Source organism: Stenella coeruleoalba (assembly GCF_951394435.1).
Source record: "Stenella coeruleoalba genome assembly, chromosome: 19".
Taxonomy (NCBI): Eukaryota; Metazoa; Chordata; class Mammalia; order Artiodactyla; family Delphinidae; genus Stenella; species Stenella coeruleoalba.
Window position 1 is genome coordinate 51911686 of NC_137165.1, and position 18726 is coordinate 51930411.

Below are 18726 nucleotides of genomic sequence, written 5' to 3' on the forward strand. Positions count from 1 at the left end.
TTTCTTTCCTTGCGTTTTCCAGGAAGAGCCTAGCAAATGTGTCTTTCTTTGCTCTTGGGCAGAGGAACAGGAGGAAGGCCACTTTATACTCCATCCAAGACACCCTGAGCAAAGGACAGGCTTCAGAGGCGCCCAGGGATGGGCCCAGCAGATGGCCTGGCCGAGGGCAGGCCTGAGAGGCAGTGCCTCCTGGGGAGGAGGGAGCATGCGTCTGTAGCCTGCTTGGCATGGCCTGGTCCTCTACAGACATCGCCTCTTTTAGCTGCAGGGATGCTTCCTACGTTTCTCTGGTGAAGAGCTTCAGTATTAGCAACCTCAGGTGATGCTACACACAAGCAAGAGCATCCTCTAGAAAGCTTATTCTGAGCTTCCATGTGCAAAAGACAGGGGAAGGTGAAGCCTCGGGGCCGGGCGTGGGAAATCTGCCAGTGCCACCGTTCCTTGGCAATGTCACCTAGGGAAGAGTCCAGGGGATGCCCAACGGCCAGCTCTTTGCAAAGCCCTGGGTTATCTGATGGTGAAGTGGACACAGGAGCGCGGCAGCCTCCACCCCTCAGATGTTCCAGACGACCAGGTTACAGAGAGCTGGGGATATGAAGTTAAGGGACTTTCATCTGCATCTTTCATCCCTGCATCGTCATCATCATCAGAGAGGAAGCATGATGAAGGAAGCTCCAGGCGGTCTGTTAGAGCTGAAAGGAGAGTTCTCAGGTCCTCCCCTCAACCGGGGCCTGCAGCCCCTTCTCTCCGCCCCCTCGGCCCCTCACCTACAGCTGGAAACTCTGGACAAATCTCTGGCCCTGAGAGGCTTTCTGGTGCGTCCAGTTCTGTCTGACATCTAGAGCCTGGGAAAGGAGGGAGGGAGGATGCCAAGAAGGCATGGGGTTATGCTTGTACCTGAACTACAGGAAGGGGACCGCCCTACCCCAGCATACCCGCAGCTGCTCTTCCAGGGACAGGAAGTCAGCTGAGTACCCAGCAGACAGCGTGCCTGGGGGGAGGGGTTCAGACACCTGGGCAGTCCGCTGGGCCATCCACTACTCTTCCGGGCCACACTGGTTCCCACACCCAGGAGGCCAGACGGACTGGGGATTAAGAGCCTGGGTTTTCATCCCGGTTCAGTTCGCCTCCTCAAAGTTAGGAGACCAGGGCAGGTCTCTGAATCTGCTCCCCATTTGTTACAATGGGGATAATAACGGTCCCCACTTCCTAGGGTTGTTGTCATAGATCAGTGAGCGAACACCCACGTTGCCCAGGACATAGTGAGTGCTGGGTCAACACTGGCTGCTCTGATGCCCCTGGGAAGGGGCTGAGCCGTGGACCAACTATTTCTTGCAAATAATCTGGCATTTAACTAGTGGCCTGACCTGCTTGGGGGGAGAAATGGCGCCCTCTTGGCAGCCCCACCTGGTTTAGTAACTCTCCTTGGGAAAGCAGTCATGCCTATCTCCACTTCACACACTGCATGAGCTCTCCCTACACCAGGGCCCCTCTCTGGCTGGCCTGCCCAACCACAGGACAATCAGGCTTTTAGCCAGGCAGTTACAGTAAGCCAGGCCCGCCCTTCCTTACAGGGGGTACCACTGCTCCCCGGCCCCGAGCCTCGGTTCCCAGAGAGGAGACAAAGGGGTATCAGGAGCCCCTTACCGGCCTGGTATGCCGGGGTTGGCTCTTAACGCCCCCCCCCCCCAGGACATGCTGGTTTTTCCAGCGATTTCCAGGGGCCACTTAGTCCTGGCAACCAACCGGTCCAATCTGCAAAGGGCAGCTGAAGCAGCAAGTAATGTTCAGGAGAGGCTGACTCACTTCAGCCAGGCTGGGCCCTCTGTTAATATTCCTGGACCTCAGCCTGGGATTCCTGCAGGTTCCGACAGCAAGTCGAACCATCCTTTTGTATAAGGAGGGTTCCAAGGTAACCCTGAGGGGAAAGGAGGTGGGGAGAGCCCTGGCAAGGGTGTTGATCCCCACGAAGCTCCAGGCCTGGGGGACGGGATGTTGACAAGGAGGACCTAACTGATCCCAGGCCTGATTGAGGAGGGAGGGCGGGAGAAGGGAAAGAGGACCCCATCTACAGTGCACAGGGCACATTACATAATTATTCTATTTTAATCACAACCACCCTGTATGGTAGATATGACTAATCGCTGGTTAATAGATAAGGAAACTGAGGCTGGGAGAGGTTGAGGAGGTTAGCGGGCGGGTGGAGGTCGGTGAGGGGTGGTGGCTGCATGGGCAAAGAGTGAGGTCAGGCACCTTTTTAAACTCTCAGCCTCAGGGCCCAAGGAGGGTAACAGCGGGCAGCCTGTGCTAGTCCCCCACCTCGCCCCGCGAGGCGCACCTCTTGGTGGGCAGGGCAGGCACAGAGCCTCCTCAGGTCACCCTGGTCCAAGACTGCATCTGACTGGGACACCGCGGGGGCGGGGGGCGGGCTCGGATTGGGGTGTCCCTGGAGGCGGGTCCTTGCCACCCTTCCCCCGCCGGCGGGATCTCCCGACTCCCCTGCCCGGGCAGGGCCCCGCGCCAGGACCCGGACCAGGACCGGACCGGGACCTCGGTCCGGGCGCGCCTCGGTTTCACCCACCCCACCCCCCTTCCCGGTGCGTGCCCATGGCAACCGCTACTCTCCGGGCCACGTTTAAAGGGGAAGTGTACACACACGCACATGCCCCATCGCGCCGCCAGCTGCGGATTCCTCAGCCCTTCCATCAGCGCGGCCGGCCCCCGACGACGGGCTTCCTCGCGGACTGTGAGGTCAGCGCCCCGCCCCGCCACCCAGCGGCTGGCCCGCGCCCGGCATCCCGGCCCCCGGTCCCCGATCCCTGCCGCGCACCCTGGTGCCCGTTCCCCGGCGCGTCCCCGAGCTGGGGCGGTCCCTCGCGCCCACCGCCTGCCGCCCCCGGGCCTCCAGGCCGAGCCCTATTTCGGGCGCTGGCGCCGCCGGCCGGGGCAGCCCTGCCCGGAAGGGAGGCTATTCTGGGCCGGGCAGCCCGAGCAGCTGCGGCCCCAGGGCTTCCCGGCAGGGTGCGCGCCCGGGACAGAGGGCACGCTGGGGCAGGGCTCCCCTCCCTCCCCACCGCCCCACCTTCCTCCCAGGCCGCGCCCAGTTCCCTCCTCTATTTTGGCCAGACCCAGGTCCTTCCCTAGGCCGGGAACATTCTCTGGTGCCAGGTCACTGAGAGAATGTCCAGAGCCTTGTGGCCACGGTGCTCCCTCATCCAGTGCCCACCACGCAGGTGCTGGCGCCTGAGCCTCTCCGCCCCTCTGCTCCCATCTCTCGGTCTGGGGTGGTCTTCCCAGCACCCTGTGCTTGCCTGGGCACAGCCAGTGTCCCCCTGTGTCCCATTTGCCTTCCCTTCCTGACTCCCGCCCATCACCCCACGTGACCATATGGTTCAGTGTTGAATTCCCAGTGCCCAGCACAAGGATGGGTGCCCCCCAAATGGTCATTAAATGAAAGTTGTTAAACTGTCACATTGAGGACACCAAACTCCAGCCCCTTGGGATCTTTTTACATCCTATCCAGCTAACCCGTCTGATTAGCATATGCTCCAGCTGGCCCCTGGATCCCTTCCCCCACCAGAGGGAGTGGCCACTTCCATGGGTAGCCTGGGCTTGGTGGGTGAAGCTTTGAGCATCTGCACATGTGGCCCTGGTCCCCTTGGGTCTACTCTGTAACCTTAGGACCCATTGCTGGACTCATCAGGGCCACGCTCTTCCATCTGTGAACCAAGATAAGAATACTTGTGGCCTATCCCACACCATGGTTATAAGGAGACAAAATATATGCGACACCATCAGACTGCAAGTCACGTTCATTATCTAACCTAACCTAAATCCCATCTGAGCACACGCAGGGAAGGGAAGAGGAGGGAAACTAACATTGCCAAATTCTCTGCTAGGTGCTTTATTTATTATTTTTTTAATTTTTTAGGTGTTTTAAATATGTCATGTTTAGCAAAGCACTAATCAAACTTTGTCAGCAGAAGCCACTTGGATCTTGTCAAAATGCGGAGGCCCTGAGATGCTGCATTTCTAACCAGCCCCAGGTGGTCTTCATCCCACCAGCACCGTGTGCACCACGTTAGAAGAAGGGAGGGGGAATCCACACAGCGGTCCACACAGCGGTCCTCCTGGTGTTCAGATGAAGCATTGGAGGTTTAAAGAGATTAAGTGGCTTGCTTCAGTAATGAGGCCAGCGCCCAGGCCCAGCTGGCCCACAGAATGTCCTCTGCCCCTCGAGCCTTAGCTTCTGGGTCCTCAGATGACCCACTTTTAGCCCCAGACTTTTTCCCCCTGCAGTTTACGCCCCGCAGCTTTTCCTTCAAATTATCACACTAATACCTGTGAGTAAAACACGTGTACCAAATGTATACTTAAACTCAATGAAAATAAATAAAAAATCAATTGTATGTTAATAAAAAATAAAACATCGCCACGCCCCAATTCCTCTCACCTCACTCCCCAGAAGAAGAAATACGGTCTACAGGACTTCCCTGGAGGTCCAGTGGTTAAGACTCCGCGCTTGCAACGCAGGGGGCACGGGTTCAGTCTCTGGTCGGGGAACTAAGATCCCACATGCTGCGTGGCGTGGCCAGAAAATAAAGTAAAATAAAAGTCATCTTGAAAAAAAAGAAAAGGAATATGGTCTACAGTTTACTGCCAGTGCTTTATGCTGCCATCTCGTGTTTACACCTTGGGTTGGCCGGGGTTAACACTGTGGGATATGGGTAAAAGGTCAGGCCAAAAGCCACCAGACCTAGGATGGAAATCGTGTGTGAGACAGAGAGAGAGAGAGAGAGAGAGAGAGAGAGAGGGAGAGAGAGAGAGAGAGCGAGGGAAGAAAGTGTGGTTCAAATATGGGCCCAGGAAGAGTCAGGAAAGCACTTTCTCCCCAGGGCCCTTTACTTCCATCTTTCAGGGCAAGCTGGAACAGGTGAGGGAAACCCAGCTACATGGGCACCCTGGCTCATGAATAAGTAACCCACCGGATGCTTTGACTCACTCGTCAATAGACAGTTGACTTCCTGACAGAGAGGCTAGCGCCCTCACACTGACACGTGTAAGTGAACGGGTAATCAATTGACAATTAATTACAAGTGGAAGTTACTGGGAGTCCAGAACTGCTCGTTCAAAACTCCGTGGGGAAGGAAGGCCGCGTTTTCCAGATGTGCATCTGTGTCAAAGGCCAGAGCTGCAGCGGAAATACTCCCAGTGGTGTCCCAGTTTCCTGAAAGAATAGCATCTGCCCAGTCTTGAGGGGGCTTACTGTCCGGGGGGGCAGTGGCCCTGGGGCCAGAGTGTGTGGGAACTTGGCTGGCAAGGTCAGGTCCTGGTCCCACCAGCCACTCACTGCCAGTGAGGGTGCGGACACCCTGCAGAGGGCCCTGGATCCCTGGCCTGATACTTGGTAGGTGCTCAAGGTGGGGGAGGGGGAGGGGGGTTACTCCTTTGCCCCTCCTTTCACCTGCTCAGCCCCACTGGGTGCCCCAAATCTATTCCTCAATTCTGGGGCTGAGAAGAGGCTTACAAGTCTAGTTTCCTTTCAAGACAAACATTTCCTCAGACTTGGGTAACTGGGGAGAAGTCACAGGTCTCATTTCTGAGAGGGAAGGAGGCCCACACCACGGGGGCAGGGCTGGGTGAGACGGGGAGAGAGGACTGGGAAATCGCACGGCTCTCACTTCTGCTTTGCGGGTTATGGGCGCCGAGCTGCCCATAGCCCTCTCCTCTCAGAACTTCCTCTGAAGAGCCCACTGGTCATTTGCATATGTCTCATTGAAATTCCCGATCAGAGCTCACCGTCTCCTCCCCTCGGCCCCCAGAGGGTAGCTGGAACTTCACTGGGGAACCAAAGACTGGGGACAAGTGGCCGTGGGACAGCACTGATAGCCCCAAACCTTCCCCGGCTGATTCACCCTTATTCAGTAGACGGACCATTTTTCCTAGAATGTTGCAACAGGGGTATTAGGGTTTTTCCAGAACTTTCCACCCTCGATGACCCAACTCTGAGCCCCTCAAGTGGAACTCAAGATGACTCTCACTGGCAAGGGTTGGGTACTTGCCCTCTGACCTTGGTGTCCCCTCCGTTTTATGCTTTTCTCACAGAGCAGAGCTCAAGTCTCCTGAGGACGGCCTCGTTGTGCATCCAGCCATGCACGCAGCAGGCTCTTGGCCTGTGTTTTGCTTTCTTAATACATATTTGTTTAATGGATGGGATGACTGGAAATTACTTACCCTTGATGAAGAAACGGGAAAGCAACACCGCTTTAAAATTCTTTAAGAAAAACACAAAACTATCCTGATTTTACCCAATTCATCTTTTTGCTCCTTCATTTTAGGTTGTAAGCTCTCCAATTCCAAACCTAAGTTCTCAGTCATTAGATTCTAAGCTCTTTGAGGGCAAGGCCAATTCTCATCTATCTTTTCTCTCCCCAATCCCCGGTTCATAGTCACGTAGTTGGTGCCCAGTAGATTTTGTTATATTGGATCACGTTGCCTTTCTTAGCCATTATTTAGAAAGGCAACCCCTTATAGAGCCAGACATAGCATCAACAGTTAATCTTGGGCTGAGTTGACGGATCACAGTGGCGGTGGGGATGATGATGGTCCTTATTCCAGTCAAGAGGCTGACGTTTGAGCTCCAGGAAAGGAATTCTCCTTCTTTTTTTCTTTCTTTTTTTTTTAATATTTATTTGGCTGCGCCGGGTCTCAGCTGCGGCATGCAGGATCTTCATTGCAGCATGAAGGATCCTTAGTTACGCCATGCATGCGGGATCTAGTTCCCTGACCAGGGATCAAACTCGGGCCCCCTGCATTGGAGAGTGGAGTCTCAACCTCTGGACCACCAGGGAAGTCCCCAGGAAAGGAATTTCATTGTGGGGGGGGGGTCACTTGCAGGTGATTTCCTATGGGTTAATGACAGCTAAGGGGAGAGACACTGGGATTTGTCAGATGGGTTCCCCAGACGTTAGGGGACGTTTTTCCAAAAAGTTCAGGGAAACTCTGGCCCAAAAAAGCTATAGGCCCTAGGAGTGAAAATGGGTCAAGGAAAATCATGAAATAGGAAAAAAAATCCACAGATCAGACGATCTAATCGCAAGTGAGCTCTATGAGAAAAGAGTGCTGGTGGCTGAGGTACTAAAGAAAACACTTCTAGGGACTTGCCTGGAGGTCCAGTGATTAGGGACTTGGCGCTTTTCACTGCTGGGGCCCGGGGTTCAATCCCTGGTCGGGGAACTAGCCGCATGGCGAGGCCAAAAAAAAAAACACACTTCTAGGGAATTGAGGTCATATTTCAAAAAGATGAGGAGAGAAGGGAGGAAGGGAAGGAGGGAGGGCTCTTCACCAACAGTGATCCCTCAGGGGCAGACCCAGTCCTTAGGGGAGAAGACTGAACTGTGTCCATTAAAGGAAGAGGAGAGAGAAAACTGCCTTGATTGAGCACCCACCATGTCCTGGCCCACCCCCAAACTCTGTCAGTCTCACCCAAGCCCTAAAGAGCAGAGGCTTGGGTATCTTTCTCACGAGGGAGCCACGCAAGGCAGCCACAACCTCACCCCTTCCCCAGACGGCCTCCCAAGGCCATGCGGACCTGCTCCAAGCTTACCTGCTTCTCAATCAAATTCAGAAAGAAAGGAGGGCCGGGGCAGGCTAATAGAGACCTGAAGTCCGAGAGAGGAGAGGAGACCGACCGCGAGAGTGGGCAGGGAGGCTCTGAATCAACTCGTGTCAGCCCAGGGCAAGGCCATCGCCATCCTGGGACCGTGGGGATGGGAGGGGGGAGCTCACAACCCTGGCTGCACTTTCTCTCATCCCTGAGATTGGGCGAGGGACCAGAAGATGGGCAAACCAGGCCCCACTGGGGCAGAAACCAGACTTCGGGAACTAGAAACCAGCGAGTATGATGTTAATCACCAGCAAAACTCTAGAATGAATCATTAAATAAATTCGTTTCTTCATGCCCTTAGTCAACAAATATTTACGGAGTGTGTCTAAGTACAAGCTACTGTGTTAGGCATTAAATTGGGGTGGACTGTTCCCTAAAGGATCTTAGCGGCTACAAGCAGGGAGAAGACGGTGTATAATTTTTGTAATGGAAATAGGTTCACATGAGAAGTACAGATAAACACTGTGGGGATTCAGAGGATACTTAGAAAAGGCAGAGTATAAGACCTGAACTTGTTTCAGGGAAGGAACAAGACATGTTCATAACAGGTTTATGTAGCAAGGTTTATAAAGGCAAAAAAATTGGAATCCAGTAATGTAGGGTCTGTTGAATAGGTGTCCTGATAATGGAATACTACACAGCCAATCAAAATAGGTTAGCTGTACACTTATTCATATGTGAAGATATTCACAAAACATTAGTAAGTTAAAGAAGCAGATAAAAGAGTATTTAGGTATGATGGCATTTTTATGAACTTTTTGGCATACATACGTCTAGACGTTTTTAGAAACTTGTAGAAATATATACCGAAATGTTTGAGAGATTTGGAATGCTTTACAATTCTTTTTCATCTATCTGGAAATGATAATAAAATGAATACTGACTACCCTTTTTTCAAGGATAAAAAAAAAATTGTAACTTACTATTAGCAACTCAGGCCAAATAAGTCCTTTCTTCTTTGACAGGACTGTCAGATCATAGAAATACTATGGATAGGGAATTCCCTGTTCCCTGGCAATTCAGTGGTTAGGACTCCACGCTTCCACTGCAGGGGGCCCGTGTTCGATCCCTGGTCGGGGAACTAAGATTCCGCAAGCCGTGCAGCTCGGCCAAAAAGAAAATTGCTATGGATATAGAATACCTTGATTCCATTAGAACATTCGGCTTTCTGTGATCGCCTTATGGAAGACATTGAAAAAGTTAGCCTTGAAGATAGCATAGTTAGGTTGTAGCAGGTAGACAGAATTACTAAAAACAAAACAAAAAGCATAGGACTTCCCTGGTGGGCCAGTGGTTGAGAGTCTGCCTGCCGATGCAGGGGACGCGGGTTCGTGCCCCGGTCTGGGAAGATCCCACATGCCGCGGAGCGGCTGGGCCCGTGAGCCATGGCCGCTCAGCCTGCGCGTCCGGAGCCTGTGTTCCGCAGCGGGACAGGCCACAACAGTGAGAGGCCCGCGTACCGCAAAAAAAAAAAAAAAGAAGAAACCAACAACAACAAAAAAACAGAAAAAAAAAGGGAAGGAAGGAAAGACGGAACAGAGTGGGAAATCAAAGGAGAGAAAGAGAAGCAAAGGTGAACACACAGGAGAGGGACAGTCGGGAACAGGGGAACAGATCCGGGAAGTGAGCGGCTAGGAGGCTGCAGAGAAGCCGGAGAGAGACTGGCCTGGAGGTGGGCACCGGCACCAGGCAGCCCCGGAAGGGATCTTTCACCCACCAAGCGGGGTAAGAAGAACAGGTGCAGGGTCGCTGTGGGTGGGGTTTGGGGCCAAGGACTGGTGCTGGGCCTGTCACCCTCCATCAGACACTCAGTCTGCCTGAAGCCATGCCCGAGCACTCGATGTGTCAGGGAGTGCGGAGTGCTGGGAGGCTTCAGAAAGTAAGGAAGCCCTCCTCCCGGCCACCCTTCTTGATCCACCCTGGAGCTGGCAGACAAAGTGTGGACACAGGAAAGCCCACGAAGAGTCAAGGAGAATGCACAGCCCACCTCAAGGAGTGATAAAGGCAGGGTGGACTCTGGAGTCAGGAAGACGCCAGTTCAAACCCAGACTTGGTGCTGCTGTGTGGCCTCCAGAAGTTCCTTAACGTCTCTGAGCCTCAGTCTCCCTCTGTGTTATGAAGATACATGAGACAGCAGATGTGCAAGCACTGGGTCACTTTTATGACCACCCTCATAAACGTGGTCACGCCTTAATTTTGAAGTGAGTAATCCCAGCCCTAAGTGAGAAGAAAAGCTGGAATGGTCAGGGTGTCTTGGAGGGAAGACACAGCCTGGGCCCTGAGCAACCTTTGTTCACTAACTAGTCCAGGTGCTGGTTTTGAACCCACCGATCGGAGAGTAGACAGTTTCCCAGCACCGGTCTCCAAGGCAAGCGGGAAATGCCATAGAGCTCGAGCCTTCACAGGCTGGAAGGGCCTGGGCCCCGGAGACCTGGGCACCTGGGTGTCTGTATGACTTCTGGGTGCTAACAAGGTCCCTGGTGAAGGCACCTGGCTGGGGCATCTGGCAGGGTCGGGGACTGACTGCGGCAGCGGCTGCCAGCTTTGCAGACAGTGGGGAATCCTTAAGGAGTGTCCAGCATTGCCCATATGCCCACAGATGGCCATGAGACGTCATAGGCTGTGGGCAGAGCTGGCAGAGGGCAAGTTCAGCCAGCCCCCAGGGGGCCTGGCTGGCGGGGTGCTCCAGGCCCGGCCTCTAGAGTGGTACTTCCTGGGCACATCACTGTGGGGTGCAGACCCCCCTCATTGGGGGCCATGTCTGACCTGGGACATCAGCTGCTATCCCAGCCTCCAGGTGGGAGGGGTCAGAGCCATCCATGAGTCACTGTGCCCACTTCCTGCCACATGGAAGCCATGGCTGAGTCACTGGCCCCCCAAAGGGGAAGACTGGCCACAAGGCCGGAAAGCTGGAGCCCGATGGTAGCAGGAGCGGCGCGGGCAGGGGGGGCTGGCACTGTGGTGACACTGCCGCCCTGTCCCACAGCCGAGTTGCCTCCTGCAGAACCTGGGGTCCTCCACGTAGCACCGACCCGCGGGCGGCAGGACTAGCTCCCTGCTGGTATTTCCACACCCCCCAACCCCGGCAGTAATAATTGTATCATGCCCTTCAAAACAAAACAAAACAGAAAAGCCCAACTTTTTGTTTTGAAATAACTTCAGGCTTACAGAAAAGTTTCAAAAATACTACAAAAAATTACCGTATACGCTTCACCCAAATATCCCAAATGTTAACATTATACCACGTTTGTGTTACCATTTTCTTTCCCCCTCTCTCCCCATTTCTCCCCTAGGCCATTTGAGAGTAAGCTGCAGACATGATGCCTCTTTCCCCTGAAACACTTCGGCGTGTGTGTCCTAAAAACAAGGGCATGTCTTACAGAATCAACATCAATGTCAGGAAAGGGACTTTGCATCAGATGCTTTTTATGTGCCTTCTCAGATGCTCCTGGCCTACAGGGTCAGCCCTGGTGGGGGTCTCCACCTAGCCACACCTGGCGGGGGGCCAGCACCCCGAGCTCTTCCCTCCTGCCCCGCCTGGAGTGCTGAAGGACCACTCGGCATCCGTGAAGTCTGGGACGTCAACTGGCTGGAGGGTGAAGCCGTGTATAAATTCCCCCTTCCTCCCGGCGTCTGTGCTCCGGTCCATTTTATTCAGTCTCTTGGAAGACATCCCAGGAGACAGCAATCAGTCACATTACGTTCTCAGGGGCAGGCTGTCACACAGGACCTTGCACTCGGAAGAGAGCCCCATGCTTGGGGCTTAGTGCTCTGCAGTCACCTTGAAATTCTTCATAATTTTATCTTTCAATCTGTGCTTTCTACAGATGGGACGGTGGAGCTTGCACGGGGGGTTGCAGCTCGGCTCTCAAGTGCTCCTGCCTCCCGCCTTCCAGGGATGGGTTCTTGGTCACGGCTCTCCCACCCCACCCCCACCGGCGACCCCTGCCACCAGCATCCCAGCCTTACTGCTGCCCGAGCCCTTCGTCAGCATCCCCCTCAGTGGGTACTGTTCTGCTACCCATTTTACACATGAGATGACAGAGTCTCAGCAAGGTTAACTTGCCCAAGGTCCACCAGCAATTAAGGAATCTGGATTCAAACCCAGCTCTTCCTGCTTTGAAGCCCGGGCTGTCACTCAGCCATTGACTGGTTGTTTATGAGGTCTCTCCTCTGATCATCTAGAAGGAGTGTAATTGATCTCATTCTGTGCACCACGCTGGGACTGTAGATGCAAGAAAAAGCACGGGGCTTGGAGCTGGGAGTCAGGCTGCTGAGACCCACGGGAGCGATGCCGGCACTTCAGGCCACGTGGGGCCAGGACAGGCTCTCTGAGGTGGCCGAGCCGGGGCTGGGCCTGGGCCAGTGCTGCGTTCTTTCCTGAGGCCCAGCTCGCATCTCTACCAGCTGCAGAAAGCGGGTCTGAGTCATCGGAGTCCCTGTCCCTGACTCCTCACCCATACATCGTGCATTCCGGTCCCTGGATCTCGGCAAAACCCCACTAATTTCTTAGTTCTCCCCACCCTCTTCCCTGAAAGGAATCAAAATTTCAAGCTGGGGAGGAGGTCACTTGATCCAAGCTCTTCAGTCTGCAAACGGAGGACCTGGGTTTCAGACGCTTGCATCTGGGTGGAATTCCAACCCTGCACCAATGAACCTCTCAACATTCTCCTGACTGGGGCTGATAATAGTAGTAACTTACAGGAAGAATCCCCTGGACCATGAAATACAAGGGCCTTCTAGAGAGAGCTCCAGTGATTGCACCTGACACTTTGTGACACCATTACCCACTGCACAGATCTGTTAGGGAGGCGCTATTAGCTTCCCCACTTTACAGAGGAGGAAACAGAGGCTCAGAGACGTTAACTAACCTGTCTAAGGCAGCCCAGCTAGCAAAGCAGAACCAAGGTCTACCAGACAACTGTGCAGAGTAGCCACCCTTCCCACCAAGTGCTGGCCCAGAGGAGCAGCGGGCACTGGCCGCCCGCCCGGGGCTCCCAGAGTCCAGGGCTGCAGCCATCCCACAGCGGCCAGCCTGAAGGAGCAAGGAAACCGACCCCCTCCAGATAAACAAAACACTTCCTCCCCAAAGCCTGGGCCCAGAAGGAGGAGGTGCCCTGCACAACTGTTTATAGAGACAGATGTTTGGGACGGAAAAAGAGAGACAGCCCTCCTCCATCCCCATGGAGACAGAGGAAGTTTGCAACTTGGGCAGAGGCAACTGGAATTGAAAAAGGAGAAGGCGAAAGAAGGGAGGGAACCAGATCTGACCCGCTGGAAACAGTCTGACATTTTCAGATGCTGGTGCCTAACAAAGAGGCGTTGCCATGGCAACCAGGCCTGCGGCCTGGGGGCTGCCAATCCCAGCCGGACCTAGGGCCCCGGCCAGAAGATAAATAAGCACACGTGGGATAAATACCGCGGAAGAGCAACTAAATGAGCACGTACACGGCCAGGGGCCTCTCAGCCCAGCGGCCTCCCAGGGACCACCGCAAAGTGGGGAGGCTACTCACGGCCCCCCTCCTTCTCTCCTTCCTTCCTCGCTCCTTTCATCCCTCTTTATTTTCTTCCATCCCCTCTCTCGCCATCTTTCTCTCCCTCCCTCCCTCCTTCCCTCTCTCTCTCTCTCTCTTCCCCCACCTCCTTCCTTCCTCCCTAGGTCTTCAACCTTGCTCCTGCCCCGGCCTAGGAACCACATCCCCATCTTCCTGGTGGCCGTTGGCAGATGGTTTCCAGCACAGCTGAGAGCAGAGGACTGCTTTGGCAGTAGAGTGAGGCCCCCGGGGGGCCCAGCATAGCCATGTCCTCTCTCTCTCTGGCTGGAGACCCTGGGCATTTCAGGCTGTAGTTACGGGGAAGGAGGGGGGAGAATGGGAAGAGAACTTCGGGCTTCTCCTAAGGGATCTGGTTCCTCAGAATTCCTCTGCCTGGCTCCCCAGCCCCTTCTTCTGCACTCACTCCCCTTGTCATCTCACTGCCCCCAAAGCCGTGATGTCCACTGCGGGATCTACACTGTGGCTACCAGCAAGCTGACCTCTCCCAAGACCCTGCTGCCTCACTACACCCCCATCACCGGAATCCCAGCCTTCTCCTCCTCCAGCCCCTCTCCTCCTTGCCTCTCTCCAGGGGAGAGGGGAGGGGGCGGATGGGGGAATGTCTGATGAACTCTGGCCGAGGTGACGGGAATCCCTGAGGCCAGAAGGTTCTGTGGGAAAGAGCTAGAAGGGAGAGCTGAGCTGCAGTGGTCCTGGGGTCAGGGCCTGCCAGTCCAAAGGAGGGGCCCATACCTTCCTGCCCTCAACCTCAGAAACCTCCCTTGATGTCCCATGATGGGAAGGCAGGCCACAGCTGGACCACATGTTTATCTAGCCTGGCCCGCCCAGGAATGCGCCCCAATTCCCAGGCTGACGATGGGACTGGAAGGTGTCATGGTAATCATCCCCCTTTGATACATGGGGAGATTAACACTTGGCAATAAGGACTGGGCTGGAGGCCGAGTAGAGGCCTTGGCCAGTGGGGACGTGTCCACAGCTGGTGGGGAGGGGAGGACAGCTGTTGCAGGCTGTGTTACGCACAGGTGGCTCAGATGGGAGGCTGAGGAGGGGCGACGGGTGACTACGGAATGGGATCCGTTGTTCCTGGGTCTAGCCCTGAGAAGGAAGCCCAGAATCGAGTCACAGAGAATGCCACCATACGGAAGGACAGGGGCCTCTGGGAGGACAGAGGCTGTTCGGAGCCTCCCCCAGCTGCCGAGCAAGCCTGGTGCCAAAGGTGAAAGGCAGGCTGGGCTCCCTGATGTCTCGAGAAGCCTGGCCACACCTTCTAGAAGCCTAGCTTCAGGACAAGAGGCCCAGGACTAGGCCCCTGCTGCCCGGTCACCCAGGAAGCAGTCTGCAGGCTCAATTCCTCCTCTGTCCCAGCTAGCTGGGTGACCCTTGACAGGTTACTTAACCTCTCTGGGCTTCAGTTACCTTGTCTATAAAATGGAGATAATAAAAAAAAAATGGAGATAATAGCTATGCCTCACTCAGATGTTGTGAAGATCAAGAGAGACAATATGTAGGAAGCACGCTTAATTGTCAAACACTCGTTGAGCACCTACTGTGTGCCAGGCTCAGTGCTGGGCTGTCTATTAGGAAAGAAGTAGCGCAGGGCATTGTGGGTATGTCCAACCGGATGTTCCCACCTGCTCAGGGAAGGGATGTGTGAGCTGTGGCCTGAGGAGGATTTAGCCAAGGGGGCAGCCTAGAACAGGGGGGCAGCAAACTCTAGCCCACAGGCCAAATCCAACTTGCCACCTGTTTTGGTTCAGCCCATGAACAAAGAATGTTTCTACATTTTTAAACAGTTGAAAAACAAACCAAAAGAATACTATTTCATGACATGTGAAAATTATATGAAATTCAAATTTCAATGTCCAGTACAGTTTCATTTGAACACAGCCACACGCATTGGTTTGTTAATTCTCTGTGTCTGCTTTTCACGCTACAATGGCAGAGACGCAAATAAGGACCACCTGGCCCTTTTCAGAAAAAGTTTGCTGACCCCTGGCCTCGGGGAAAACATATTCAAAGGCCAGGGGGTGAGAGAGAGAAGAACTTTCTGGGCCCCGGGAGAAGCCCACTGGGGATGGAGTGGAGCGATGGAGAGACTGCAGGTTGGCAGTAGGAGGAGGGAGGCCACAGAGATGACCCACCCACCGTATCCCACCCAGGAGAGGACAAGAGCTGAGGGTGGGTAGGCTCTGCTCAGCTGCCACCAGCCAGGTGCCAACCTGCACCAGCCTGCTGGGGAGGGGTGGGGGGGGGGAGAGGGAGGGGGAGAGAGCTCCCTAGTCCTATCGCCAGGAAGCAAGGAGCTGCCCATGGGGCCATGGGAAGGCTTGGAAATCAGAACATTCCCTATCCTTCCCAAGGGAACTGGGAGAACTCTCTCCTTCTGTGGAGCTCGACTATGCCTTCCTCTCTCAGGAGGCCAAGACTGGGCTCAGGGCTCAGGGCTCAGGGAGGGAGGGATGGGGAGGGTATCAGAAGCTGCTGTTCTTATTCCAGGGGGGCCCAGTAAGGCCCGGGGGGTATTCCCTCTACCTCTCTCCACTCCTGCTCAGCCAGAGCTGGAGGGATGCTGACACAGCAGATGGAGGGCTGTCCCAGGGGCCTGGTGTGGGCCCACATCTGGCCAGGGGATGCCGAGGTCACATGGCCTTCGGATGAGGGCAGGAGGGCATGAATGCTCAAGGATCCCCTTAGGAGGCTGGGGCCATGGGGGACTCTCAGGGTACCCTGGGTATCTATGGGGCAAACCATCTAGCTGGGGGAGAGTGCTGCCTTCTGCCACCCCGATGCACTTGGGGGCTGCAAGACTGGGCTTAGGCGGGAAGAGTGGTACAAGCCCACGAGGTTGGGTGGAGGTGCTTCTCCTCTGCGTGGCGTTGGGAGCTGGCCTTTCATTGGAGTGCGCGGGAGAGATGGATTCCTCCTGGGGTCTCCCCTCACCCCACACAGACCTGCAAATCAGGGGTGGCAGGGGTCAGGCCTCCTCAAGAAGCCACCTTTGTACATTTGTCTCTGAGCTCCCTTCCAGAGGTGGGGCCCCTGGGTAGCTGCCTGAGGACTAGACCCCAGGCCACCTCCTCCCCTGAGTATCTGGGACCAGTTAGAGTGACTCTATCAAGCCCTGACCCTCAGTAGTCTCAGTCGTCTTTGCTGCAGGCAAAGGGACTGGGGTGGGGGTGAGTCGTGGGAAATGCAGGTCCATTCCTGCGACAGGGCTGCAGGAGAGCAGAGTCCTCTGGTTAGACGGGGAGAGCTGGCTGGAGGCAGGGATTCCTGCTGCTCGGGCTGAGCCTGCCTCCGGGCCTGACTTCAGAGGCTCCCTTCTCCTCCGGCCTCCTCAGCAGCACAGCTGCAAGGAGCGGAACCTGCGACCTCAGCCCTCCTGGCCTCGCCCCCCCCCCGCCCCGTCCCGGGCAGCAAGCCCTCCCCAGGCGCTGGGAGGCCTCCATCGGCAGGGCCGAGGCTCCAGGCCAGGTCTCCCGCCCTCTCCTCTGCGCCGTACCCAGTGGGCTCCATCACCCGGGGGAGCCCCACCTCCCGCCATCCTTGGCCGGGGAACCGGAACACTCAAGTCCCTAGATGTTGCCTCACTCTTCACAGCACCTCCCAGCCAAGGTCCCCGCCCTGGCCCTTTCCCACTCCTCCCTCCCTCTCTCCGAACTTCCTAAAGCCCCTCCCCTGCCTGCCTGCAAGTCACCTGACTGGGTCGCTGGAGCCCAGCCCCACCCAGATTCCCCACCCAACTCTCCCAGCTCTGGAAACGCCCGAGAGCCGCCCCAGTGCTGCCAGCCCCCATCCAGTTCCAGCTGCACGCTCGCCCTCCAAGAACGTGCATACACCCACACAGGTGCATGCACACACGTGTACATAACGCACGCACGGTGTGCACAGGAGTGCACACGCGCCCACCTGTGCACATGCAATGCACGGTCATGGGTGCAACATACACACATAGACACGTGCACACGTTCACGTGTGCCTGCACATGCACGCGCGCACGTGCACACACACACACACTCTTGCACCATCCAGTTGGTCTCACGCCCCATGCTCCTTCCTCCCAGGCTCCTGCAATGCTCCTTGCATCTCGAATCCCCTCCAGGGGCCTGCACTTGTGACTTGGGGTCAACGTTAGCTCCCCAAGGCTCTTTCCAAAACAGCACCCGCCTCACCCCTCAGGACAGTGGCACTCTCCTGCTCCCAGGAACTGGCATCTTAGGCTACAATCCATTTTTTGCAGCTGAGATGACAAAAAACAAAAGCCAATCCCCTGTCCCTGTCCAATACTGGTGAATGACTGGGGGGAGGGGGAGATCCCTGCCCACAAGGCTCAGCTTCACTGGCAAAGGGACTTTCCTTAGAAGGAGCAGAGGCATCTTGTATCAGCTCTTAACGATTTGGGAAGGGAAGCTGAATAGCTCTTTACTGTAATTCGAACAACTAAATTATTCATCGAGAGCGGCTGACAGAGATTGGACAGTGACCAGAGAGCCAGGAGACCCCGGCCCAGCCCCGTGACCCAAGCCCGTGCCCGGCCGACTCCCTGCTCCTGAGGGGCTAGTGAGAGGGGTCTGGGAAGACGGTGGCCCCAGGGGTCCCGCACCAATTCCATCTGGGAGGTGGGGAGGGGGGTGGGAGGAGACTGAATCGAAGGGCCCTGGCCATGTGGGGAGCCACAGGGCCCCTGGCCCCTCAGGGACTTGTCTTAACGGAGGGGTCTCACCTGCTCTGACCAGACGGACCCCAGGCCACAGCAGGCTGGCACTGTCCTGAGAGGCCACGTGCACAGGGGCCTGGCTCCCCTATGCCATCCCCTTCCTCAGCCTGGAACCTTCCCTGCTGCCCCCAGAGGTTTGGGTTGGAGGGGGCATGCCACAGAGTCCTGCCCAAAGCTGAGGCCTGGCCTCCTCCTCCCACAGGAGGCTCAGGATGGGGGGACAGGGAACAGGTGGCCATGAGATCCCATCCCTCAGATTCAAAACACAGCCCAGCTCGTCATCATCCGGGCTCTGGGCACAAGGAGGAAGAGTGGGCGAGAAAGGCCCCCCCCCCCCACGGTCTCCTGCCCGGCTTGGTTGGGCCTCCCCAGACACCCACTCAGCCTGTGGCCCTGTACTCTGATGGGGAGGGAGGCAGGGACAGAGAGCTCGGAATGAAGTCCTCAAGCAATTGGTTGGGGGCCCAGCTCTGTCAGTCCCAGCGGAGGGAGTGACTGGAGGAGCGGGGGTGGGGTGGGGGGGGGGAGGATGGAGTGTCCCGTAACATCCTCTCAGGTCTGCGAGCAGGAGTCTCCTTTCCCCACAAGCTTGGGGGCGGGGGAGGCTTTCTCTCTTTCTCTGCTCGTCTTCCCTCCCGCCCACGACACCCGGACCTGGCAGGTGCTCTGTAAACACGAATGGAACTTATGAACGTACGAACGATGCAAACGGGGGCCGAAGGATGGAAGGCGATCAATGCGTGAGTGCGCATGCGTGGGGCCACAGCCTCGGCGAGGGAGGCGAGGCA